This window comes from Hibiscus syriacus, unplaced genomic scaffold, assembly GCF_006381635.1.
Source record: "Hibiscus syriacus cultivar Baekdansim isolate YM2019G1 unplaced genomic scaffold, ASM638163v2 tig00110458_pilon, whole genome shotgun sequence".
Lineage (NCBI taxonomy): Eukaryota > Viridiplantae > Streptophyta > Magnoliopsida > Malvales > Malvaceae > Hibiscus > Hibiscus syriacus.
This window is the reverse complement of record NW_024062745.1, coordinates 1,469,590-1,487,281: the sequence shown is the minus strand read 5'-3', so window position 1 is coordinate 1,487,281 and position 17,692 is coordinate 1,469,590.

The following is a 17,692-nucleotide window of genomic DNA, read 5'->3' as shown; positions in this document are numbered from 1 at the left end:
AACAATACTACTATTATTGGGCCTATTGATGCTTTTGAAGGGAGTCCTACAAGATTGCGAAGGTAGCTGGCTGCCCAAATTTTGTAAAAGTGTAAGAGTAGTACTAGTATTCTACAAGCTTAATTTCGAGGGCTATAAGGTGTTTAAAAAGGATATGGGCATATGGTCCTGATTGTATGCATGTTCAAACTGGTAATGTGTAAGTTGTATAATTGATGGAAGATCGAGACATCAACAGTAACTTTCTTCTTACTTATTAAAATAAGATTTCGGTCTAAAAATACGATGGATTCATCGCGAGGGTAATACAATAACTGATGGAATGAACGAATTGGCAGATTCGCAACACTTTCACATAAGAATTGCCGTGTTCATTCAAAACATGTTCAATACTTAATTGTCAGAGATACTTCTAAACATTCTTATTATAAAACCGATATTCATAAGTTGTATGGTGTAGGTTGTAGACACTAAATTTTTGTCCCTTATTATTATTATTATTATTATTATTATTATTATTATTATTATAGGCCCGAAAAATAATTACAACCGAAGCCCAACAATCAGGCCCAGTCCAGACACGACCCATATAACCCAGCAATACCTGACCCAAATTCAAACCCGGAGGCCTAGATCCGTGAGGCCCAACCCGATCCAGACCCGAATGCATCTAGGGTTTCTGTTGAAGCTTCCAGCTGCCTTTCTTCTCAGCCGTTGGATCTAGCCTTGATCCAACGATCCAGACGCATCCAAAGAAAACCCTAGGGTATCATAATCCTAGGGCTATGTCGGCCGCCGCTGCCACGTCCACACTCCAGCCACTACCGACGCTCCACTGCTATGCCACCGCCTCGCTGAAGACTCCAGAAGCACCATGCCGCCGTAGACGTCGCAGCCCTATTGTGAGTCACCACCGTAGCTTCGGTGACTCACCTACGCTTCTCCTCTTTACCCGATCCGAGGAGAACATCATCGAGGCCTATAAAGGCCATCGATCGAACATGGAAAGAGACACACACAGCAACAAAAAACAGACAACCATTTTCAGAAAAAAAAGACAACAATATTCGAACAACCAGCAACTAACCGGGAAACAAAAAGAATGAGAGAAGAATTTACCAGAGCTTAAACGTCGCCAGAAACTGTTGTTTAAATCGAGGTAAAACCTTCGGTTTTTACTTAGATCTACTGATTTTGAGGGGTTTTTAGGAGAAATAAAAGCCATATTCGGCTTTAGGACGTTTTGATCTACATTTTGGGGTGGGTTAGAAAATTTCGGTCACCGTGAGTGGTGGCTGTTGATGGTGATCGTCGCCGGAGCAAGGCGGCCGACCGATGATTGGTTTCCCTTCGACGAGGGAAACCTAGAGAGAATGAAGAGAAAATTTCATCTCTCTTTTTTTAGAGAGAGGGAAAATTGAAAATGAGGGTTGAAGCCCTTTTTGGGGGTCATATTTGGGTTTAAATATCCTCTCTCATACGTCGTCGTTTGGGGGAAGGATGATTGTGTAATTTCCCTCATGGGAAAATTATGTCCGAAGTTTTTCGGGATTTTGTAAACTTCCATTTTGGTCACTGAAATAAATTTTTGTACTTTTTAATTTGGTCTTTTAATTTAATTTAATTTATATTTATATTTTAGTCACTGCCTTATGTTTACATATTTAGGGTAAATATCAGAATTAGTCTTTTTATATTTTAATCACCTATTAATAATTAAGGATAAATTAAACTGTTAGTACCTAGATTTCATAATATTTCAAATTAAGGTCGTGAGTTTTGATATTTTATATTTTAATCCTATTATTTTAATTTTATTTATTTTAGTCACTATTTAATTGCAATTTAATTTAATTTTTATTATTATCCTTTTAATTTCAATATGTTTAAGTTAATACTTTAATTATTATTCTTTATTTTATTTTTATTTTAATTTTATTCATATGAATATATATATAAGGATAATATTTATTTTTTAATATTAAGAAAGGGATTGTCTTAAAGTAACGAGATGTCATTTTCTGATTGTCGTAACCGGTTTTCGTCCGGGCACGAATTTTTACTTGGCGGGAAAAGTGATGAGAATAAATGGTTTTTTAAAATGTTTTAGGGAGTCGCCATCGGCCTTTTGGATCAGGTAGGTCGAATACCTAAAAATTATCTTTTAAAAGAGTTTTTAAGAAAACATCAGTTAAAAGATAAACTGATATGCGTTTTAACCAAAAATTCGTTCTTTTTAATAATAAAAAGGGATTCGTGGTCATTTACGTTTGGGGAAGGATTAGCACCCCCACAACGCCCAAAATTGGTATTTATTAATTATAAATTGTCTCTATTATTAGAAATTTAAAAATTCCAAAATATATTTAATTTATAATCCTGTTGTTTCAAATTTATTACTATAATTTTAAGAAAATCTATTAATATATATATATATAAGATATTTATCTATTTAGAAATATCAGAAAATGGACATCTAGTTGCTTTAAGACTGCCCTTTTCTTAATATTGAAAAATAAAATTAATAAAATATTTATCTAGTAATTAAAAAATATATAATTTATAAAAATAAGATATTATATATTTAAAAATATCAGAAAATAGACATCTAGTTGCTTTAAGACTGCCATTTCTTAATATTAAAAAATAAATATTAAACATGATTAAAATAATTTAAAAGTAATTTATATAAAATTTAATTTATAAATAGGATTTTAAATAAAACATAATATATTTATATAATAAATAAATAATAATAGTAATAATAATCAATATATAAAACATAAAATTAAAACATATTTAAACAGTAACTAATTTAAAACTAAAAATACAAAGTAATAAAACTTGTAATTAAATAAAAGTATTAAATTTAATGATTGAATTATAACTTATTAAAATTAAATACTTAATTTATAAATAATTATTTAATATTTCAGTGACTAAACATGCAATTTTTCCTTTTTTTATTTAGGGACTAAAATAAAATTATAGAGAATTCTTACATCAAATTAAAAGAAATTAAAATATGTTATTCGAGGTTAAAATATTAATTATTAAAATTAGAGGACTAAATCTGATATTTTACCTTAAATATATAATTACTGTCAAGGACTAAAACATAAATTAAATGAAATTATAAGAACGAATTGGAATAATCAGAAATTGAATTTAATGACCAATTTGTAAAGTTGCAAACTTCAGGTATGGCAAAAAGGATTTACCCATAATAGAAATTACAAAAACACCCTCCCCAAAACGGCGTCGTTTGGAAGAGGGTATTTAACCCCAAATGACCGACCATATGGGTCATTTTCTTTCTTTTTCTCTATTTTGCTTCAGAGAGCTCTGGATATTAAGCCTTCAGAAGAAGGCCGACCACCGTTGACCGCTGCTTCCGGCGCCGATCGCCGCCGCCGGCCACCACCCATGGTGGCCGAAAAATTACAAATACACCCAAAATGAAGCCCTGATCCTCCCAAGGCCGAATCCGGTTTTAGTTTTTCCTAAAAAGCTCCATATCGGAGTAGATCTATAATAATACCTTCGGTATTTCGAAGGTTTTGGTGGCCTGTAGCGTCTCTGATCACCGCGTGATCTCCTCGGTAAGCTTCTTTCCTCTTTTATTTGCTGTTGTAGGTTGTTGTTGGTTGCTCTGGTTGCTATCTTTGGTCTCTGTTTCGCTCTCCGTCCTTCTCTTCTTTTTTTTTTTACAGGGAACAGTGGCTTTTATAGCCACCCCGGTGCTCCTCTTCAGACTGGTTAAAGAATGGAAGCCTCGGTGAATCACCAAAGCTAGGCTGGTGACTCACCGTAGGGATGGTCGTGGGCTGCCATCTGGTGTTCTGGAGTCTTCTGGCTAGTGTAGCGTGGCAATGGGCGTCGAAATGAGGTGGTGGCGGCAACAGCAGCCGCCGCGTGATCCCTAGGGTATCATAACCCTAGGGTTTCTTATTGGAGAGCTTTAGACCGTTGGATCTTGCCAGATCCAACGGTGGAGATCGTCTGCCGGCTGGGGATGAGATGGAAACCCTTGTTAGATTTAAGGTTTCTTGTTATTGGGCCTCCAGGATTTGTAATTGGGTTGGGTTGTTTTTTTATTATTTTTGGCCTGTAAATATAATAATATTAATAAATAATAATTATTATTATAATAATAATAAAAATAATAAAACGGGATAAAAATTCAATGTCTTCACTGATAATTTTAAATAAATAAATACCCTACTTATAAAAAAAATATTACTTTAGTTATATTTTTCCTTATAATTATCCGATTGAATCTGGAATAATAGGATCATAAATTAAATTTATATTTGAAATCTTAGAATTCCACTAATAGATATAATTTATAATCGACGAGTATCAATTTTGGGCGTTGTGAGGTGCTAATCCTTCCCCAAACGTAACCGACCAAGAATCCCTTTTTATTACTAAAAAGAATGAATTTTTGGTTAAACGCATACCGATTTATCTTTTAACTGATGTTTTCTTAAAAACTCTCTTAAAAGGTGATTTTGAGGTATTCGACCTACCTAACCCAAAAAGGTCGATAGTGACTCCCAAAATATTTCATGAAAAACCATTTATTTATTCACCTACTTTTCTTCAAAGAAAAATTCGTTCCCGGACGAAAATCAGCTACTACATAGGTCTTCTAACAATTTGAAAAATATCATTTATGAAAATAATTTTTTAACTGTTTTCCATTTGAGTTAACATTGAATTCGGTTGGCAATTCGAGATGAATACAAGATAGCATTTATTTAAAGATTCTCTATCAAATGATAATGAACGTTTATATTTTTATATATAGGGTACTCGAGCCCGAAATTTCAAAAGATAACAAAAATTTTTAACCACTAAGGTCGCTCGATTTTTTTCCATATTAAACTGATGTTTTGAACGTAACACCTCTATCTAATTTCTCTCAAATATGTTTAATCTTCAAATTTATGTGAATGCCAACCCTTAACCAAGACTAGTTTGAATACAATCTTTTAAAACTTTAAAGATCTATGGTTTGTCCAAGAGTAATTGGGCAGTGAAAGGGTAGCAATTCATTGCATCTTCAATGAAGCATTTGCTGGTGTTTTATTGGCTTACGATGTTAATAATCGGGCAAAAGTTCTTTCGGTTCCAATCTAAAAGCAAATATCTTAGTGTTTTATTTTACGATTTTTTTACTGCTTGACCTTAATATTTTGATTAATTAATAATTATAATTAACGATAACAAATTAATCTGAATACCTAACTGCAATAGCTGTCACTATTGTTTAAGAATCAACTCGTTGCCCTTTCTTAACGGTTTGACTTTTAAGATAGAAGTCGAATGATAGTCGGCGAATGAAGGAAAAAAGTTACTCCAAGATAGCTATAATTTCGTTAATTATTACATAAAACAGTTGAACTAAATGTGAAGATTTTATATAAAAAATAAGGGTAAAGTATATAATAGTCCCCATACTTTTAAATTTCTTACATTTTGGTCACCTAACTTTTAAAACTTACAATATAATCATTAAATTTTTAATTCATTTTCAATAAAAACCTTACTGTTACCTTCCATTATTTTTTTACTGGCATGACAGTTAACCCTCCCTCCGTTAATCTTTTTTTTTTTTCTGATGTGGCAGTTAACCATTCTTCTTTATTCTTCTCTTTTCTTCTTCACCTCCCGTTGACCCAATCTTCTTATTCTATCCTAATCCAACTCATTCTCTCTCTCTCTCTCTAGAACTTGGTACCATGGACTCCGTCAGACCAGATCTTTCGTCCTAAAAACTGTCTTCGGTCAGTCTATTGTAATTCATTTCTTCAGTTAGTAAAAAACTATTACTTCTCGTTTCTTGCTATCACCTATTGCCTTCTTCTTCTTTCACTGAATGAAATGAATTACAACAGATGCTAAGCACATTACAATGATTGGATATTTATAACTCATTATTAACAACCTAACAAATCTAACGAATTCTTAACTAATCGTCAACTAAAATCAAACTATTAATTGTCTAACAGTATCTATCATCCCTGTAACTTTTTACATTTTTATCCGGTTGTTTTATTCTTTTTTTTCCTTAATTTTCTATTGTATTTGTCCTCAATTTTAGCTTTCTGAAATTGGGTTTGTTCTTGATCTTGGATTCATTGTGCTGATAACATTTTTGTAGTGCAGATTATACCTATGGAACACTACATGTTGAAGTAAAATTGTGATATTTAAGTAGGGATTGTCAAGGCATTAAATCCATATGATGATTTCTTTCACTGCTTTTGTGTTAATTGAAATTTATTTTCACCTTTCTTGCTTTGAAGTTTTTGTGGTTGCAGTATGGTCTGATCTTGCCTTTAGCCTTTTGTACAATTGCCATGAAACAAACATATGTTGCAAGCTTGTCTTTTTTAATTCAATTTAACTTGATTGCCCAGCCCATTTATTTATGTTTTATGTAACGATGTTTAATATCAATATTGTCTATCCTTGGTTCATCGTTCGTACAATCTTAAGCTTTGAACTTGTTCTTGCTTCAGAGCTTTTTGTTACCAATATCTGGTCTAAGAAAGCTCACCTGAAAAGGAAAAGAAAAAAGAATACCTGCCTTCAATTATCACTTTTAAGTGTCTTTGGGACAGGATTTCAAGTTTGTCATTCTTTGGGAGGAGTATCCAGATCGCATGATGTTGACAGTTGTTGAACCATACAATGCTACCCTTTCTGTTCATCAGCTTGTTGAGAATGCTGATGAATGCATGGTGTTGGACAATGAAGCTCTCTATGACATCTGCTTCCACACCCTCAAGCTTGCCACGTCAACTTGATACGAGTACGACGGTCGAATGGGTAATGCTTAATTTGATTCTAGAGAGAGAAAGAATAAGTTGGATTAGGAGAGAAGAATAAAGAATAAGGGTTAAAAGTTACGTCATAAAAAAAGGTTAATTTAAGGTTAACTATCATGTCAACAAAAATTATCGGAAAACCCTTACTGAAAAAGAATTAAAAATTCGATGACCGCATTATAAATTTCAAAAATTACGTAACCAAAACCCTAAAAGTTGAGACTATTTATATACTTTACCTTAAAAAATAATCCATGATTCTTCTCAATGATAATCTTTGATTGCAGCACTTTATCCAGAAAAGGTACAGCCAAGCATGGGTAAGTGTGAATGGGCCAAATATCATGCACCCACAGATTTGTGTAAATCTTGATTGAGCAAAAAAGAAAGTGGAGGACGTATGTATGGTGGATTTCGAGATTTTTAGGGTTTGATCAGCAAAGTACGTACCCCTCTGTACGTACTTATCGGGTATGGGTTTCTATCACAAATTAATCAACATATTATATATTCATCTATACTATCAATATACATTTATTTTATTTTATTTGAGATTTATCGATGTCTTGTAGGTACATAAATTTTGATTATATTTTATATCGAGTTAGATTAGACTCTCGAACGAGATGTAAAAGTCTCCATGTATTGTTTTTTCATTATCAACATCAAAACTCGAAAAGTTATGTAAATCTCACATTATACATTTTAAATGAGTTTAATTAAATAAAAATTATTGAATTAAACATAATAGTTGATATTTTCTTTCATTATTATTGTTATTGTTATTATCGTAGGGAGAAGTTGCTTGAAAATAATAGATTTCAGCCGAGGGTCACATTCAACAAAATTTGGACGGCTTGGCGTTTATATAACATGTTTCTTTATCATATGATTTTGGATTTTGATTTGGTCTATGTTTTAATTTCCTAGTGTCTCTCAGCTTGGTTTTTTACATTCTTTTTGTTCACATTAGTTGCGGAACTTAGAAATTTTACCCAACATGGTTTACTTTGGTCTCGAAACTTGGCGATGTTTCTCCATTTGATCCATAAATTTGGTTATCATTAAGGACTAAAATGTGTGACGGAATCCAAGCGTATGGCCCAAGTCGGGAGAGGTTACCGAGTTTTGGAACTAATGTGGACCAAATTAGAAAATTTGTTATGTTTAGGGATCAAGTTGGGAGAGTCGTCGAATTTAGGGACTAAACGTTGCTTTATTCATAAAAATAACATATTAGATTCAAATTTTGTTAATACAAAAAGGCCAAGTTAATCCATATGTTATGAGTTAGTTATGGATTTAATCCATATACTCTAATGTAATTATTTTTAACTCCTATGTTTTTCAAATTTTATTTATAAATCAAATAGCAGTCGTTGAATTTGGTAAATCAAATTATGCTAGTATTTTCGATCTATTTTATATATAAAATGTCAGTAATCCCTATAAAATGTAGGTAAATCAAATTATGTTTTCCATATACTCTAATGTAATTATTTTTAACTCCTATGTAATTATTTTTAACTCCTATGTTTTTCAAATTATTTCGATCTATTTTCGATCTATTTTTAATTCGAGTTCAATGATTAAACTTACAAGCTATTAATAGTATAGGGATTACTGACAGAATCTGACCAATAATAGCTTTGGGGAGCTATTAATATTCGTGTAAAACTAACATACTTTTAATTTTATATATATTTAATTCATCATTATATATGTCGTACACTTTTGTCACGTACAAGAATACATATTAAATATAATACTTTTATTATCACAGATTCATATTATTAATATTTATACAAGATATTCTTATTATATTAATTGAGACTTATTATTTTTATATCTAAACATAATTAAAATACCTCATAAATTATTTAAATTAATTATACTCATATAATAATATTTCATTTAAAATGTCAACGTGAACAAAATTGAGGGCAGGGGGCAAAAAGATGTAAAAGAAAGACAAAAATAAATTAATGAAATGTTTGATAATAAAATAAAATTTGGGGTTATGGAGATCCAAAGCCAAGATAAGCCGTGGGCGTGGGGAGGTCTGGACCGTGTGGTCCGTGACACATTTCAGTACAACTAAGCAACTAAGAACCTAGACATCATCTTTATTTTTTTTCCCCTTACGTAATATATGGTTATATATTTCCTTACAATCTCATTGTAACAATGGAGGCTCCAATTTGACAATCACACTTAATAAATTTTAGTACACATTACATATTTAGTACTTAAACTATCAATTTTGATCTATCTTTGTACCAAAACTTTCAAATTATTTCAAAAGTATATATAACATTTAGTTTTTGTTTCATTTTAGTATCCAGTTAAATACTTAACATTAAGTTTTGAAAAAATTAGAAGTTTAGATACTAAAATAGACCAAAATTGATAGTTTAAGTACAAAACTAATATAGGGAAAAGAAAGAAAAATGAATGATTTTATTAATTGAGATCATAAATAACATGATACTTACGACTCCAGTTTAAGGTCTCGGTCTTCCATGTCATCACCGAAACAAATTTGTGTTGTATGATTTATAATGAGGATGTGTGTTTTTCTCTCCAAATAATTACAAAATCTATGTGAGGGATGAAACTGCAAAAAGGGTGAAGGAAATGAGATGATCCGGTAGCAAGTGGGGGTTGTTTCTTTACTTTTAACGTGCACATAGTTGTCGAGACCTTCTTTCGGGTGGGCTCAGAATTGGGCTACGACTTGAAATAATGGGTTAGAGTCGCCACCGACCACTTTAAAATGAATTTAGGTGGATCGGATACCATCTTACTTGATCCGCGTTTTACCAGAAATATATCGGGTTCGGGAGTCGGTTACAGTCAAGAAAGGATTAGTACCCTTGAACTGCCCTTTCGGTACCAATTAGTTTGTCGGTTGTCTTAATTGCAAAAATTAAAAATTAAGATTTAAATTTAAAAATTCAATCTGAAATAATTACCTTTGATTAATTGAAATTGCTACAAAAAAATATGTTAGATAAAATAAATAAAAAAATAAAATGAAAGGAAAAGAAATGTTAGTATAATAATAATAATAAAATTAAGGAAAATGGATAAATAAAGATAAATAAAATTGAATATAAAAAAACAAAATAAAATAAAAAAATCAAATGTAAAAGTTTATCACCAAATTCCATGGCCACCACTCAACTGTTAACTTTCTTTTGGCATGTGAAACTTAACGCAGCCTTTGGAAATTGATTTCCAGAAGGAAATTCCTCACTTTCAATGTATGCACCACTTTGTCTATTTGGTTAGATGAACGATGCATAAACTCCTCTGCCTTATTTTCCATCGGTTCCGGTTCAGGCACAAGCTTTGGCTTCCATAGCAGTTATCTCACCCCCTGTGAAATATAGCCTTTAATCATCGTATTCCAAGTAACACTGCTTCTCTCGGTCATTGCATCAAACACCTTTCGTGCTTCTTTAAGGGATTTGAACGATAGATTATTATCATCTTGTTCTTCCCATTTTTCCGAAAACCGAAAACACCCCCTTTCAATGCTCCTGCAGATGGATCGCCTTGAACCAGTGGAGCTCGAATCATCTGTTTCGATATTTCCAAATGAAGAACACGATGATGACGTGGCGTTTGAAGCCGATGCACGCGTCTGGGAAAGTGCCTTGGAGATTTCCATACCCGAAAGACAATTGCAACCACGATAGAGGATCATTCTCATCTATGTTCTCTAGCTTCATCGACGAGCTTCTTACACTGCATGAACTCATCGTCTTCTTTTTCAGTACTTAAGCTGAGACATGGATTCCAACAAACACAGTAGGAAGAAGACTCCCCCGATGGCTTGAGATCTACCGCTCCTCCCTCTTTTCACGGCGGTTGAGCTCTTAAGTTTTTCTCTTTTACTTCACTCAATAGCAGGAAAGGGCAGAGAGGGAGAGAGGGAGAGAAATTGGAATGAATCCCCTTTGACTTGGGAACAGAACAAGTGCGAAAGAATGCACGAGAATCGACCTGGGACCCCCTGTTTTTTCCTCTGCCCCCCCCCCGTGCTACCTGTAGCCCCCTTTGAATATTAAAAGCACAGATGTTTTCTAATCAAAGAGAAGAAGAGTTGATATCCCTGGCCCCCTCACTATAATGAATGATATGGTATTTATAGGTGGTCAGCCCAGGGGAATTTTTATAGGTGCAGGAGATTTAACGCAGACTGTAATCTTAACTGACCCTGTCGAGAATCGCAGAGAAAGAAGATAACAATTCAAACTGCCTTCTCTGTGCACAACGCTCAAATTTCATATAAGGTGGTTGGTAAATGGAGATATTGGGGTTGAACATGGGTTGTTGTTGAGATAATGGTGGGTTGAAAATGTGGCCTGATTTGTTAATTCACTGTTAAAGTGTGAATTGGGTCGGCACCAACATTGCTTCCATGGGAAAGCGAAAGGAAGCCCTTGGTAAAGGCACAGTGCTCGAAATTCCTTTTGGCAAATCAGTGTCTTCATAGGCCTTCTGTAACGCTGGTTGTTCGCTGGACAGCTTGGCATTTCAGGTTGAAGTGATGGCGCTGAGGAGATGTTAGAGAAGCTCACAAGCCTTGTCCAAGATGCTTCAGTTCTGATGTTCAGAATGCTCGAAACAAGCATTTCACGAGAAGAAGAAAAACAAGGCTTGATGTTTGCCATGTATGAACCAAGAGCTGCTGCCCTCTTCCTCCAGATAATTCTGGCTTGACACTGGGGGTCACAACATCGATGGTGGACTCCGGCTTGACACTACTTGTTGCAGCATCATTAACGGACCCTGAGTTCACGCTAGACGTTCCCTGATTTGTCTTGTATGGATTCCGGTTTCACACAAGCCTCTTTACGTGTCTTGAGACATGGAAGAGAACTATAAAGAATAAGACAAGAAGGGCACTTGTACTTGGACTGAGCTTGATTGAAAACCTCACACTGCCGTGAAGGACCCCCCAATTAATTTATCAATGAAGAATCCCCCCACGATTTACACACCCTCGGGACAATAATAAATATTTCCTGGAGCGAAAGATTCTTGAAAACCAGCCCTAACGCATATGGAATCAATTCGTCCAGCATCTGAAATCGCCACTCTCTTCAATCGAATCCATGCTTCCCTTCCAGCTAAAGTATAGCTAAACCTGAAACTGCAAGCACGTAAGATGAGTATGTTTGTTTTTGAGTTCCTGGAGAAGATGTATGGGTGCGCACGTTAGAGAGAGAGATGAATGAGTGCCCTCTTTTTTTCTGATGACCCCCTTAAAAAGGAAAAGAGAAAATAGGAATTTGTTTTTTAGTCAGTGGGGTAGTGGGTTGTTGGGTAGTGTTTGTGAGAAACGTGGAAATGTGGTAGTGGGTTTATTTGTTTTTTTACTTTAGCTTTAATGGGTGTTGGATGTTGGGCCCGGATAAAAATTGGGGTCTACAATAGTATAACGTTTGGGGGATGCACCCTGCCTTCTCATAACATGCACTTGGACCCATGTATCATCAAATGATTGGTTATTTTTATTTGAAGACCTTTTATGTTGATTGTCATAACTCATATTGAATTTCATTTTGATCAATGAAAGGTTATACCATTCGTGTTATCCACATAATATTTTGTAAAGAAATGAAAGAAAAGAAGCACATGGAGCTTACAATATGGTTTAGGAAACGAAAGCATCTTCCACCTCTACTTTTGCACGTGGTGGGTTTTATCGACTCTTCAATTTATTTCTCCACATATTACGTTCAAAAATAAAGGAAAACACAAACTAATTTACCCACTGTTTTCTGACAGCTTGAAGCATAATGAGAAAGCTATAACCAACTAATTGGATTTATCGTATGCTGAATGGGTTAGGTGAGACAGCTGTCTCTCCTTACAAAATTTTAAATTCTCAAATATTTTAATTTTTCTTTGTATCTTTATTGATAATCTATTTGTGTAACATCCTCAATACTGGGTTAGTGACCAAATTATAAATTTTAGAATTTGGTGATAAAAGTAGAATAGTTGAATAGTTCAATGATTTATTTGAAAATATTTCCTGAAAGTTATTAGTAATTATCAAATGAATTAAAGGGCAAAATGGTCATTTGACAAGAAAAAATATTTTTCTTTATTTGATAAATATGAATCACGTGGGGGTGGGGGAAGAGTTATCTGAAAACTCTCTTCTTATTCTTCTTCTTTCTTCTTATTTCTTCTTCTTCCTCTCCTCCCGTATCTCCAAGCTCAAAGGTGAGTTTTCTATTTAGTTAATTTATAGTTAAATTTAAGGTTGGGTTATGATCATTAGATGATAATTAAGCTTAAAGAAAGCTTAATTTGTTCTAAAACAACAAGAAGAAAGGTATAGAAGAGATTAAAGAAAATGAGTTTTTAGATGAATTTCTGGAAAAGAGTTAATAAGTGAATTTTGATAAGAAATTTGACTTATCATCACTAAGAATAAGAGATTTATGAAGTTAGAAAGGATTAATAACAAAGTTGAAAGTTTAGTAAGATTCTTAATTTTAAGAATCATGATGAGATATGGAAGATAAAGATGGTTTATATAGATATAAGTTGGTTTAAGTAATGGTAGTTGAGTTTAATGGCATGATAGGGGCTTAAAATAGAAGAATTGAGTGAAGAGTTGATGATTTTCAGACTTAAAAAGTGATTTTCTGGGCAAGGGGTATTGGTATCCATTCAATACGTACCGATACACTCTTAAACGAAATTTACAGATTTCAATAGGATTACCGATACCCTAGGGGGAGGTACCGATACCACCCTAAGAGAAAATGGAATTAAGCTTTTCGTTTAGTCCAATAAATGAAAGTAACACTTTCTTTAGTTCAAGAAAGGAAAGATTAGAGTATATCAATTGGAATATTGATATGGATATATGTATTGTAATGTAGATATAGAACGTAATCCCGTTCCGGAACAATCAAAGAATTAGGATCAAGTCAAAGCAAGCAAGGCTAAGGTGAGTGCAATTTAATTGTACTTATGTTATTGATCAAACATTGGCTTGCGATGAGCCAGTGACGGAGTTACTACGGTAAGAAGTGACTCCTAAAATGTTATATGATTGATGCGATTCTTATGTGTACATGAGTACATGAAAATAGGTATATGTTATTATATGTGACATGACCTATAAAATTATATGAAAATGCAATATGTGATATATGAACATAAGAGATTAAGTGAATGAATATAGATGACATATATATGATGATATAAGAGTAAGATATGAATTAAATGATATGAGTTATATGAGAAATATATGTGAAAAAGATATGATATATATATATGTTTATGTGATTACATGCAAAGTGATATGAACTATGTGCCATATGAATGTGGAATAAGCTATGTGATAAGGACATAGAGAATGAAATAAATATGTGGCAATGAGTTATGAGAATATACGAGAAAGTTTGTGATATAAGATCAATGATTACACGTACATGTGATACGTGACAGAAAAGAAGGGATATGTGTTTATAAGAGAAATGATGTGAATATGTGAATTGTTATAAATGATAATGTCCATGTTATGTGATATGAGAGCTAGTGGTATATTTGGCATGCCAATAGTCGAGGTATTACCTATGTCTTTTGGGACATATGAACAATATTACCTATGTCTTTTGGGACATATGGACAATTTACCTATGTCTTTCGGGACATATGGACAGTTTACCTATGTTCATCGGGACATATGGACAGATTATTATACGAGTTGTGCTGACAGCATAAGTGTGCACAACCTCTATGTACTCACATATCTTTAGTTCTCACCAGTGTATCATGGGCTAGTAAAGAAATAATAACAAATACAATATATGTGATGGATATGCTTTTATATGATATGTATTAATTGTTTATGCATGATATGAGTAGAGTAATATCATATGTTTTCATGCCTCACTAAGTCAACGACTTAGCGTGTGATCGTTTTACACGTAGGTTTTGAGAAGAGAAAGATTGATAAAAGTTATGCAAGACAGGTCAGTTTCTCCTTTCCACATATCAAATCAGAAAAGAATTGAATAGATTGTATATTGTAATATTGATTGAGGTTAGCATGTAAATAAAGATTTGAATCCGATATATATATATTTTAATCGGTTTTGTAAAATCATATGATTGAGTTTTGTAATGTTTTAAACGTACATATGTAAATGGTAAATGTATAGTGCTGAACGTTTTAAATTTTATGAGTTTTTAATAAGTGGACGAAATTGTTGTAGCAAGGGTATCAGTACACTGTAGCAGGGTATCGATACCCCTGCAACATTCTGGAAAATTTTTAGAATCGGTACTGTTCACGGTACAGTTCATTACTATTTACGGTACTGTTCATACAATATAATATTATTCATACCGTATAATACTATTAATTGAAAACGTATTTTTTTTCAAATTTGTTATAATGATATATAATTCAGCTATATATGATCATATTTTCTTAATATAAATCAAAACGTTTTGTTATTTTGTAAGGAAATTATTTTAAAGAGTCAATGTGACATCTCATACTCATTTCCGGGTCGGATACAAATTGGGGTGCTACAATTTGTCACCCCTAAAATTTTATAAATCTATCCATCGTTAAACTTTGTAAGTCTCCCAACATAAAATCGCACATCGTCTTTATTGATCTGCTAATTTTTTTGTTTAACATTGTTACATTAGGTCATCATTGTTACTCAATAAAAATTTCAAATATTTAAAATCTCGAAGTATTTATTTGTTTTCATCCAAGTTAAAAAAAATCATAACATAGGTATATATAACAATATTATACTAAAATTTCGGTTTAGTTAACGGTTAAAGAAAAAAATTCGGTTAATGGTTATAGTTAATTCGGTTCGGTCGGTGATCGAATTAACCGTTTGAACACCTATAGTTGTAAACTTAAAAGACAATTAGGTACCAAAATTATTTTGAAAATTATTAACCGAATCGAAAATTTTCTAATTTATATAACAATTGATTATTTTTAATTAAAAAAAAATACAATTAATTTAAATAATAATTAGTCGTGAATAATTTATTTAAACAAATAATTTATTTAATTTTTTATTCTTAACAAACCTTTTCAAAAATACAAATTGTTGAAACGTTAAAACATTAGAGACCTTGGTCCAATGGTTTGAACGCTTAGTTGCTCTATCCCCTCCCCCAAAGGCCTTGGTTCAATTCCTTGAGCACAAGATATCCATTTTTTTTCATTTCAATTGGGGTGACTCGTGTCACCACCTGATTAGATAAAAAATTATTTTAAATAATTTAAAATTCATAAATAAAACATTCCAATCATATATATATATATACACGTGTCACGTTCTAATTAGATAGTTAAATTTATTTAATTGAATTAAAATAGTGACTAAATTGATAGAATATGTAAATATTAAGGTCCAAATATATAATTATGCAAAATTTATTAACAAACACGTCACCACCTATATTAAAAATTAACGACAAGTGGTTTTATTGAATCAATTAAATTATTGAGTGGTCTGATTGATTCAATTTAAAGTTCAGTAGTCACATTGATTCAATTTAAAGTTCAATAGTCACATTGATTTTTTATCATAGTTTAGTTATCTTTCGTGTAGTTTACCCTAAAATAAAACCATATCCCGACCCGACCCGACTATGAAAGGAAAAGAAGCACAAAACAAATAGAAAAGCGCATCGACCATTCACACTTCAAGCGTCAGCTCTCTCGCGCAAATGGCAAGTCTGTTTTTCTAGCAACAATGGCTTGAATAAATATCTGGGAGAAACCAATTGTTTTGAAGCATCAACTCTTTTTATTCGTGGGAAGGCCTGAATTTATAACTCTGTAAAACAATAATAAAAGAAATTATACAAACAGACGTTAAAGGAAAGATTAATAAAAAAGAAAATTATTACCATATAGAATAAATTTAAAACTAAATAAAAGGGAAGGCTAAACCAGATAACAAGTTAAACAATAATAGTTTTTTCTAAGTCGAGCCAGCCAGACGTATGCACCTACCTGTTAATGACAGTATTCTGAAAAAATGAAAGAAAACAAAGTCAATCGAAGAACTGAAAAAAGACTGAATAATAATTAACCTTGGAAAATTAATGAGAAAAAAAAACAACAACAATTAAATTTTCAAATAAAGAATGGAATGAAGAAGTAGATTCTGCATCCTCCTACCGGTACCAAGTAAACCAAGAAGAGGAGGGAAGGAAACTGAAAAAGAAAAAAAACATCCCTAAAACCTAAATGTAATCTATATGGAGGGTATTTTAGTTTAATTAAATCAGGTCGGTATTTTTTTTTATCTTAAATTGTCCTGACTTCGACTCTCTCTATTATATAACCCACCTCGAATCTGAAATTAAATAAAAAAAAACATTCTTATAAAATTTGATCGAGTCGAAACCCGTCAATCTCGGCTTAGTTAACCATCCCCAAGTATTACCACCCTCTGTTCACCGCAAGAAATGGTAAATGACCCAAAAAGGCAACGATCTTGTAACTAGGCCCGAAACTTGCCTATGGGCTACTATGCTTCCTTCACGCGGTGGCCGGATTTTCCTAAATACCCCAAAATAACCTCCTAAACCCTATTAGGCCGAATCAGGCGTAGTTTCCCCTAAAAAACTCCCGATTGGGTAGATCTGAAGAAATACCTTCGGGTATTTCGAATAGTTTGGTCGGCCCGTAGCGTCTTCGATCACCGGTGGCTTCCTCGGTAAGCTTTCCTTTCTTCTTTCTTTTTTTTCCTGTTTTCTTCTTTTCTGTTTTTTGTCTCTCCGTGGCTGTCCGTTCTTTTTTGCAGGATCCGGTGGCTTTATAGCCA